This window comes from Macrobrachium rosenbergii, unplaced genomic scaffold (assembly GCF_040412425.1).
Source record: "Macrobrachium rosenbergii isolate ZJJX-2024 unplaced genomic scaffold, ASM4041242v1 171, whole genome shotgun sequence".
Lineage (NCBI taxonomy): Eukaryota > Metazoa > Arthropoda > Malacostraca > Decapoda > Palaemonidae > Macrobrachium > Macrobrachium rosenbergii.
The window spans coordinates 1356757-1368099 of record NW_027100729.1 but is presented as its reverse complement, the minus strand read 5'-3'; the positions used below and the strand labels follow the sequence as shown (position 1 = coordinate 1368099).

Below are 11343 nucleotides of genomic sequence, written 5' to 3'. Positions count from 1 at the left end.
TCCAGTCATCATTATTGTAGTGAGAGCTGTTAGATTAGACTTGTTACGATGCACATTCCATGTGCACTAAGTGTAGGGGGCAGGTGTGTTCGAGAAAGAATACTTGTTCAGAGTGGAAGGACTGGGATGAATGTAAATGGAAGGTGCTCGAATCTCGAATCATCTGAATAGACTTGAGAAAAATAGGATCAGAAAGGCAGCCGCTCGAGCCAGAAGTAGGGCCTCTGTGAGTAGAGATTCTTCACCTAAGCCTAAGACTGATTCTAGCCTAGTTCTTCCTTCTACTTCTGGACACACACTCTCTCCTATTCTCAGTCCTCCCTCTATTCCTCCACACACTCCCGTGCTTCTGACCCCAATGCCATAGCCAGTCTGGAGTCCAGAATTGATTCCAATTCTACAAGGAAATTAGTCTGGTAGTTAGTTCAGTGTCTGAGATGGGGGCGTCCCTACGTGTGCTTATGGAAAAAGTTTTCTGTGACAAAGTTACTGATAAAGTATTAAGTGAAGTGTCAATGGAGGAGGATAAAGTGTTAAGTGAAGTGGCAGTGGAGGAGGATAAAGTGTTAAATGAAGTGTCAGTGGAGGAGGATAAAGTGTTGAGTGAAGTGGCAGTGGAGGAGGTGGCTTCCCGTCCCGTCGGTTTTCCTAGACAAAGGCAACTGTCCTGCTCCCTTGCACCTGGGAGAAGACATACTGGAGGTCTAAGGGAGGCTGGTAGGGTTTGCCCACGGATTGCTGACCCCTCAGTCAAGCCTGTTGCTAGAATGCCAGCTTCCAGCTTCGACCGACTGCTGCTGGAAAGGCATGTCACTGGATGTGCCCCGCTTATCTTCTAGCTTGGGCTCAGATTCCGACCATGGGTGTCGTAGACACTTCCTGATTCATCCCGGCCACTGAAAAGGCACATGGACAACTTGGCTCTTGCTTCCCTGTTGCCAGTCAAGCGTCACAGGGACACCTTGGACAACCCGATTCCATCTTTTGCAGCTACAGTGTGGATCCTTCAGTGTTTGCCTGTGTTCAGCTTCCTGCACACCCATGGGATTCTCCTGTTTCATCCCCCCAAAGGATTCCAAACACCAAACATCGGTCTAAGTGTCGATCGCCCAAGACCCTGTCTCACCTTGAAACTCCCCGCTCCCGAGAGCCCAGTTCAGGCTTCCGTGCCCCCAGCTTCTTCTCCCGTGCTTGCTCCCGCACACTCAGCTCCCGCTCACATGCGCCTAGCACCTGCTCACGTGCGTCCAGCTGTGGACCCTGAGTTTCTGGCGCCACCATCCAGACACCCAGTTCCCTCTCATCAACTGTCTTCTTCTCTTGACCGACCGCTAAGTTTCTCTCTCGGAGCCAGACGACCCCTCGTTGGCACCCATGAAGGAATCTTGAGCTTCATCTGGAAAATGCCCTCTTGTAAGCCTTCTCAAGATTAGTCCCTGTCTCCGGTCTCTTCGGAAGATGAGGAGATCAAACAAGATGCTTCTCCTCCCACAGCTTATGCGTCTCTTTTGCGGTTCCTTCTGGCAAGTTTTCCTCCCTCCTTCACCCCGCCTGCTCCGTCATCTCCTGCTTCTTCCTCCCTTATGAGAAGCCTTCCTAAAGAACACTCTCGGCTTCCCAAGATACTGCTTTCTTCCTCCTCTATGAAAGCCATGAAAGATATTGAAGACTGGCTCTCAATGAAGAGAGAGCAGGGCAAAGTGACTTTTGGCCAGCCTCCCTCTGTGGGGGTTGCTACCTCCTCCCAAGGGGACTTCTCTGTCCTTATCGACTTCCCATCGGTCAGCCTTCGCTTCGGCCAATTTTCTTCTCTTCTTCGGAACTGGACCATCTTGTTAAGAACCTCTTCAAGGTTTTGGAAGCTCTTAGTTTTTTGGACTGGATAGTAGGAGCCCTTGCAAAGAAGATAGAGGACTTTAAGGGCTGGGAGGAACTCTCTGCAGCAGATCTGTCCTCTCTCGTCGCCTTGACGGCCTACTCATGAGACTCAGAGAAACATTTGGCCTTTTCGAAGAAGGTATCCTCTCTCCTTCTAAAAAGAGTTATAGAAGAAGTCGAGGGCATTCACTCCCAGGGCTTCTAAAACTCTGACTTTTCAGGTTTTTCTGTCCCCCAAGAGAAGCAAACTGCCTCCAGACCTTTCACAGTGTCCTCGCCCTCTCATCATGTTTGGCCCGTCAGTGGATGAGCCTTCTAGGGACTCTGTCGACTATTGAGACCTTCGTCAAGTTGGGAAGATTGCATACGAGAGTTCTCCAATTCTACCTCAAAGCCAACTGGGACAGGAAGACTCAACCGGACTTCGTCATCTTTCCCATCACTCGGGAGATAAAATTGGATCTCCAATGGTGGCTGTCCAAAGGAAGACTTGCACAGGAAAAGTCTCTTCACCCTCCGAGCCCCAACCTCAACTTCTACTGAGACGCTTCGGATCTAGGCTGGGGAGCTCTTGTAGGGAGTCAAGAAGTTTCTGAGACATCGTCCCCGGAGGAAATCAGTCTTCATGTCCGTTAAAGAACTGAAGGCCGTTCATCTAGGTCTCCATCATTTTTCAACCTCAATTCACATCAAGACATTGGTTGTTCATGCGGACAACACCACCGCTCTGTCATATATCAAGAAACAAGGAGGCACTTGTTCCTTTTCCCTTTGCCAGACTGCAAAGGACCTTCTACTTTGGGTGGACCAAAATCAAGTGACGCTGGTCACTCGTTTCATTCAGGGTAAGTAAACGTCCAGGTGGACGTGTTGAGTCACAGAAGCAGGTCCTTCCTGCCGAGTGGACCCTGGACCACAGGATCTGTGTTGACCTTTGGAGATTATGGGGACAAACTGTCCCTAGACATGTTAGCTACCTCAAGAAACAATCGTCCTCCTCTCTTCTGCACTCCAGCCCCGGACTCCCTGACATGGGTGACGGACGCCATGTTCATAGACTGGTCAGGTCTAGACCGTTATGCCTTCCAGCCCTTCAGCTTGGTGAGGGAAGTCCTGAAAAAGATTGTGTCACACTGCAACGCTTCAGTGACTCTCAGAGCGCCGTTCTGGTCCCCGAACGAGTGGTTCCTGGACCTCCTACATCTTCTAGTAGACTTCCTGAGGCTGCTTCCCCAAAGATTGTGGCTACTCAAACAACCTCACTTCAAGAGATACCACCAAGAGTTGTCCACTCTCGCTCTGACAGACTTCAGACTGTCAGGAAACTCGTCAGAGCGAAAGGTTTTTCAAGAGCAGCTGCAGAAGCTATTGCAAAGTGCATGCAACAATCTACTTGCAACGTCTATTGGTCAAAGTGGACAGCGTTCCGTTGATGGTGCACCAGAAGTCACATCTCGTCTTCTGAGACATCTTTAACCCAGATTGGTGACTTTCTCCTTTACCTGATGACCTCTGGAAGTCTCCTCATCCACCATGAAAGGATGCTGAGCAATGCTTACCTTGATGTTTAAACACAGAGGTATGGCTCTTTCTTCTAACCAGGATCTTAACGACCTCATTAACCTGTTAAGCGTCCCCCCCGGATGAGCTCGCCGCTAACGTACCGTCACGCTTTTTCTTGCAATTAGCGGTCATATCACTGATGATAGTTTTTCAAAGTTAATATTGATTTTTATGCTTATAATTCGTACTGTAGTTAAGAGTAGAATTTTATTAAATGATAGGATAAAAACTATTACTACTACTATTATTTTATTTCATAAGACTACAAAATACTGAATGAAAAGTGTTGTACATACATGCACTATTATTCTTTTGTATGCCAATCTCTAAAGCAGGGCTACACACAATCCATCTATGTACTCGTGATTGTGGAGACAAATGTTCTACATTCTCATCTAGAAACTGATTTGCAAATCGGTTTTGTTTCTTTCACGAGGTAATCAATGATTTCATCATCAAATTATTTCTCAAAATTCTAATGGATTCTCTTTATCCTCAACTGAAAATTTCACGCCGGGATCAGCAACAAAAGTAAAGGGATCTCTCTCTCTCTCTCTCTCTCTCTCTCTCTCTCTCTCTCTCTCTCTCTCTCTCTCTCTCTGAGTCAAGTCACTCGGCAATGAGAAGTCATCGTCACTTCCGCTATTGGAAGAAAAGTTTGTTTCGTCAATATCCTCATCATGGAGGATTCAGAACTAGAGCTCTCATCATCAAATATGTCTTCAGTATCAGACACCTCGTCTAGGATTTGATTTATCTCACCTGAAGACATACGCCTCCTCTTTGTGACATTCATTGAGAACGACGTCAAAGCCATGTTGTCTCTGAAAACGCCCGAAGCGTACTGAAAAAAAAATAGTCATCTAGGCATCAAGCGACCAGCTGAAAAGAGTTGCCAGGGAGGAAATAAGTCATCAATTACATCTTACGTGTTCTGAGAGTGTTAGCAAATGATGTTCCAACATTTTCCATACGAGTAAGCGTATTATTACGGGGCTGACAGCTTGAAAAGCAGAGTTAAAGTCTTGAACGTAATATCCCGTTGAAGCGCTACGAGTAGATCGCAGTAAACGATATTACGTGGGTGACGCTAACAGGTTAAGTCATTCGACACTTCCAGGCAGAAGAAATCTGATTTAGTGTCTTGGAACTTGGATGTAGTCTTAAGTGGCTGTGCGAGTCCCCCTTTGGAGCCACTCAGTTCTGCTTCCTCCAAGAACCTTATGCCGGATGAAGAGGAGAGGGTTCTTTGCCCACTCAGAACCTTGAGGTACTATCTGCATAGGACCAAGAAGATGAGAGGGCCTGCTAGCAGCCTTTGGTGTTCTGTCAAGAGTCCTTCTCGTCCCCTGTCAAAGAATGCCCTTTCGTTCTTTATTAGAGACCTGATCTGCGAAGCGTATTCCTGGATTCAAGAAGAATCTTTTCCTGTGATCAAAGTTAAAGCTCGTGAAGTTAGAGCAATGGCTACCTCTCTCGCCTTCAAGCACAATTTATCCCTCTCGTCAATTCTTCAGTCAACCTTTTGGAGGTGCAAATCGATCTTTGCATCTCATTATTTGAAAGAAGTGGAAGCAGTTTTTGAAAATTACAGTACCCTGGGACGTTCAGCGGTGGCTGGCATTGTGTTGGGGAAGAAGCATAGGAGAGATCCTGTCTCTCTTCTGTGTGTCTTCTGACTTGATGTAAGGTGTTGAGTTTTTGGGAGCCTGTGGGTACTTTATACCTGGAGTGCCCACAAGTTCTTTGGATAGGTAGTGGTTTTGTTGTGTCAGGGTGGGTGACAGTGATTTCTGGTTGTTGCCGAGGGCAAGGGCAACTTTTTCCTGCATACGTCTTGTCAGTGATCAGGCATCCTCCGTTGCAAGACTTCCACTGATGTAGAGGCGACTCTCGCCTCACTGCCACGCCACTACTTGTTAAGATGAGCACCAACCAGAGGCAGTATTCTCCTCTTACCAGGTGAGGAAGCGACAAGCACGATATCAATGCTGGCCATTCTTTTCAAGTTCAAGTCATTACCACCCTTAATGTTTTTTAATAGAACAGTCCATTCATCCCACCCCCTTGCAGTGTGGGATTCAGCTAAGTCATTACTTGGTAGTTACTTATATAAAAATGACTCTTTTATAATAAAATGAAGTTTTATATACTCATCAAGTAATTCTGAATCAGAGCCCTCCTCCTCCTCCTTTTTTGTGGACTTTGCAGCAATAAAATAGAATGACGCTGCTGGCAGTAAGTCACTCCTATGCTCCCATTGCAGTGGGTGGGGCCTGTCTCCCCCCACTTTGCAACTGACGTATTACCACAAATTTTGAATTTACCTGTAGTATGCCATGCACCATAATCGCTAGCTAAGTAATTACTTGGTAAGTATTTATAGAACTTAATTTTATTATTATAGAAATGTCATTTTGATTCAGATGTGGCATTATGTTTCCTAACTCTGTTTTGCGTTCTTTCATTTCAGATTCTCCCTCAGAAGAGCCTTCCTCCCTTCGTCAGTTTTGAGCAGCATCAAGATTTTGGGAATGCTTGTGTGTTTGATGGTACTACATGCAACATTCCCAATAGCAGCTCTTGAAGGGTAAGAAACGACAGTGAATGATTGTACTCCTACTTTACAAATTACATCAGCAACAAGTAAAATCTGTTGTGAATATTAGATTCATACATCAGCAATGAAATCTGGTTGTAGTCCTTCAAGATATTGTACTTTATAACAGATTTATGGGATAATCATTTGTAAAAAATTTTGTGTTAAGAGTTGTCAATTGAACACATTGTCTTTACAGAACAGGGCAGGACAAAAGGCTAAAATGAATCCAGAACATTCTTTAGAATTTCCTTTGAAAAGTGAAACTGAAGGGACATTATCACTACCTTCCATAAATCAAGAAAACAGCAACATGGCTGCCTTTAGTGAAACCAGTACTGATGACTCTTTGTCTCTGGATCCATTGATGGACATCAAACTAGAGCCAGAAGGTATTCTGTGAGTCTATTGAAGATGATGAATATTCACATGAAATGAATTCAGTAGTGAATGAAAAAGATCCACTAACTTGCAAAAGGAAGTAAAACAAGAAAGAAGGAATAGTCAGAATGGAGAGAAGCCATTCAGATCCAGTGACTCTGAGAAAGCATTTTACAAGAAAATTAATCTTACAAGTCATATCACAAATCCTACCAGAGAGAAAAACATTCATATGTAATGAATGCCCAGGAAAGCATTTTCCCACAAAGCAGTTCTTAAAGTTCATATGAGAATTCATACTGAGAGAAAAGCCATTCATGTAAGGAATGTGGGAAAGCATTTTCCCAGAAACCAGGTCTTAAAGGTCATATGAGAATTCATACTGGAGAGAAGCCATTCATGTGTAAGGAATGTGGGAAAGCATTTTCCCAGAAACCAAATCTTACACGTCATATGAGAATTCATACTGGAGAGAAGCCATTCATGTGCAAGGAATGTGGGAAAGCATTTTCCCAGAAACCAAATCTTACATGTCATATGAGAATTCATACTGGAGAGAAGCCATTCATGTGCAAGGAATGTGGGAAAGTATTTTCTCAGAAACCAGATCTTACAGTTCATATGAGAAGTCATACTGGAGAAAAGCCATTCATGTGCAAGGAATGTGGGAAAGCATTTTCCAGGAAACCAAATCTTACAGTTCATATGAGAATTCATACTGGAGAAAAGCCATTCATGTGCAAGGAATGTGGGAAAGCATTTTCCAGGAAACCAAATCTTACAGTTCATATGAGAATTCATACTGGAGAAAAGCCATTCATGTGCAAGGAATGTGGGAAAGCATTTTCCAGGGAACCAGATCTTAAAGGTCATATGAGAATTCATACTGAGAGAAGCCATTCATGTGCAAGGAATGCGGGAAGGCATTTTCAAGAAACCAAATCTTAAGGTCATATGAGAATTCATACTGGAGAGAAGCCATTCATGTGCAAGGAATGTGGGAAAGCATTTTCCAGGGAACCAGATCTTACACGTCATATGAGAATTCATACTGGAGAGAAGCCATTCATGTGCAAGGAATGTGGGAAGGCATTTTCCAGGAAACCAGATCTTACATGTCATATGAGAATTCATACTGGAGAGAAGCCACTTATGTGCAAGGAATGTGGGAAAGCATTTTCCCAGAAATCAAATCTTACATGTCATATGAGAATTCATACCTGAAAGCATTGTCAAGGAAACATCGTCTTACAAGACATAGATGAGCCATACTGGAGAAAAGCCTTATATTTGCAAGGAAATATGGGAAGGTTCTTCCACAAAAATTACTCTTACAAGACATGAGAATTCATACTTGAAAGAAGCCATTCATGTGCAAGAATGTGGGAAAGCTTATTCCAGGAAACATAATTTATATGAGAATTCATACTGGAAAGTAGCCATTTACAGTAAAATGACAATTACCTGCTGTAATATATCCAAGGCTCTTGTGGAGATTGGAAATTTGTAGATATGGTAAAAAAAACACCACGGATTTAAAATGTCAGTTACTGTATATGGAATGATTCTTACCAGCTGTCAAAGTTAGCTTACATCTTTGCGCCATTAAGGGTGCGATCGGCATACAAAAAATTTTTGTACATGCAACTTACCCGTCAGATATACTTAGCTATAGTCTCCGACGTTCCCGACAGAATTTCAAAACTCGCGGCACACACACAGGTAGGTCAGGTGATCAACCATACCGCTGGGTGTATGGGAATAGGAACCATTCCCGTTTCTAATCAGATTTTCTCTGTCGCTGGTTCAACATCTGTTGTTGGTTCCTCCTGCTTTGATTTTCGTTTCTCGCTTGCTGAGGATCTGTTTTAGCCTGATTTTTGTGACGTATTGATCTTTGGTTTGGCATACGCGATGTGCAGTTATCCAGGATACAGCATATACAGCTAAACTACCTGACTTTGCATCCATATTCACAGCAGAACTAACAGCCATAGTCTCTGCCCTGGATATAGTTTTTTGAAAGTAGCTTACACTAATTTCGTCATCTACTGACCTTAAAAGCACTTTAGAAGCAATAAAAATTCAATAGCTTCCATCCATTAGTTCAAAAAGTTCAGGATCGGCCTTTCCATTTGTATTATCTGGGTAAATCTGTCTCTTTCTGTTGGGTCCCTTCATGTGGGGATTTGGTGGAAATGAGATACAGATAGGGAATGTAAAGGTGCTAGTGTCTATTCAGAAACAGCCTTTAGTAAGTGTTTCATACAGACCTAAAGGTCCTTTTAGATCTTATATTTAAACAAATGGCAAGAAAGATGGACTTCTTCTTGCCAATAATAGAAAGTATAGAAAATCAGAAATAGTATAATATCGTGGCTTTCTGGCCTTTCCAGTCGGATAGACGAACAGAAATAGTTTTAAGCAGAATGAGGATTGGGCACAATTTATTTGACCTATCAGTTTATTTTGTGAAGGGGCAGCCTCCCAGAGTGTGCTTATGTGGTGAGATGCTAACAGTGGAGCACATTCTGCTGCTTGCCCCAGATATTTTAACCAAAAGAGAGAGATATTTTAGAGGTAAATCCTCAGATATTTTGGGGAGATGAAGCAGATATTTGCTCTCATCCCTTTAAAGTCTATAAACATTTTTAATAAAATTTAATTATATTTATTAATCACATCATAGATATATATATATATTTATTTATTAAGTATTTTTCTTCATTAATTCATCTATTTATCATATTGTAATTTATCTATGAACCATCTTCATCATACACTCATTAACTCATTTTTCATAATATAATTTATTTAGTTTCCATTACGGCGCTGAATGGCTTCTTTGGCCCCAGTGCCTGGGCTTTTGCCCTAAAACTCATACATCCATCCATCCAATGAAACACTCGCACAGCATAATATTCCTTAGGTCAGTTATGGTGTTTGAACACAAGTCACTTGCTTCCAGTAGCAGCGTGTGTGCGCAACATCAGAATCTAACACAAAACCTTCATGAACATGAACATTTGTCCCATCATCTGATACTCTGCTGCTGTCTTCATTATAGCTTATTATACAGTGTGTTACAGTGAGAGTAACATCAATAGCTGAAAGAGTTCTTGTATGCTCTCTGCCTTGTGATTGCTTATCTGGGGAACCTTGTCCAATACCCTCGCGTAATCCACTGGTGGTTCAGCTCGTCTTGATGTCTCTAAGGATGGTATTTTCCTTGGTTGCATAATCACAGAAACTGCTGATGTCGTTGAAGCCAAATTTATAAATATGATTCCAAATGTTTTCCATCACCTTGAATATTATCACGGAATGCTCAAGCGGTTTTATTGCTGGTGCAATCCTTGGTCCTCTTTTGCAAAGGTTTGGGGTAGCCTGGCATAGGCCAATTTGTTAGGAAATTTATCACAAGGCATTTTGTCATCCATTTGGGTCTATTTTAGCAGAGAAAGAAAGAGGGTCCAGTACTGTGAATGTACTGTCCAGGGATTGACTCTAATGTTCGTATAGTTGTCTCCTTTCCACTTTTCAGTATCTCAGGGACTGTCGATCTGTTGTTGAATTCTCTCTCTCTCTCTCTCTCTCTCTCTCTCTCTCTCTCTCTCTCTCTCTCTCTCTCTCTCTCATGTAATATCTCGTCCATTCTTCAATTCAGAAGAGTTATACGACAGCATAAAGCCTTTTCTGCATCTCATCCCCATCCGTGAGGTTTTTGACAGCTTTGTGCAAGTGCTTTGCATTATTATGAATTTTGGTTTATGCCATTTCTCTCTTCTCTTTTCACCTGGCTGTCCAACTTCTTTAGCTGTGAATTATGCCAATAATCTTATTTAAGAATAAACTGCAATAGCCTGAGATCGCCATAGGTGTGTATCAAACTCACAATCGTCGAGAGTCCCAGGTTTGGTCTAGTTACCCACTGAAGAGAAGTAGCCCCATTTTCTGTACCACTACAGCAGAAAACAGGGACTAATATTATCTCCTTCAGTGTATCCATGATGATGATCACTTCTTTCAGAGCTTTCCATTTTCTCTATAAATTCATTCGTATTTTGTATGTGTGTTCTGTATATACTGTATGTGTTTGCGTGTGATGTCTGTTTAAGAATGCAGTTGTGGATATGAGAGTATATTCCTAGGTCTATGCTAGACTCTGATTCTGTTTGTGTATTTCAATGTACATACACGTATACACACGCTTGTGTGGTTGAGTATGTTTGTGTATAATGTTTGTGTGTGTGTGTATACATGTATTTAAATATATGTGCATCACGCCATGTATGTAATTGAACATTCTTTGCTAATAGAATAAAGCACTTGCATAAATAAGTTCTTGTGTATGTCTGGCTTGTGGGTGTGTGTATAACAATGCTTATTAAAACACTTCTATCCTATGTGCACGGATGCAGTTTAGGTGGACGTATTTATGCGTGAATGTATGATGGCTTGCACTGGCATGCGTGGCGTGTTTTTGAAAATTGTATCCAAATGTCTAGTGTGTATGTGTGTTTGTGTGTGTTTAAGATTACTGTGAAAGTCACTGCCGAAGTTGGACAAGTTGTCATGAATACACTTGAAGATAAATTGCTTTTTGGCAGTTCACAACCTTCTTGTTTGTTTGCCTTCAGATTATGGCAGAGACATCTGGTCTGTTCCAGTGAATGAACCTTCCTGGTCATATTAAATACACTTGCAAAGGATGAGAAGGGGTTGCTCATTGTGTACACATTTGTAATATTTTGAACAAATTCCAGACATTCTCTACCATCCCCCCATGACATTTCATTTGTCTTCAACCATTCTGCTTCAGGTTTTTGCATCGGGAATTTTGTTGCATTGAAGCAAGCAACCTACTTCAATATTTATTCCTTTAAGACTTGAGACTATATATTTATGGCTTTAAGACTTGA

The 11343-nt window shown here is 42.4% G+C and overlaps 1 pseudogene; it reads left to right on the top strand.

Moving 5' to 3' along the window:
• Positions 1 to 437: 437 nt before the first annotated feature.
• On the top strand, positions 438 to 8022 carry LOC136838135 (gastrula zinc finger protein XlCGF57.1-like; annotated as a pseudogene).
• Positions 8023 to 11343: the final 3321 nt, after the last annotated feature.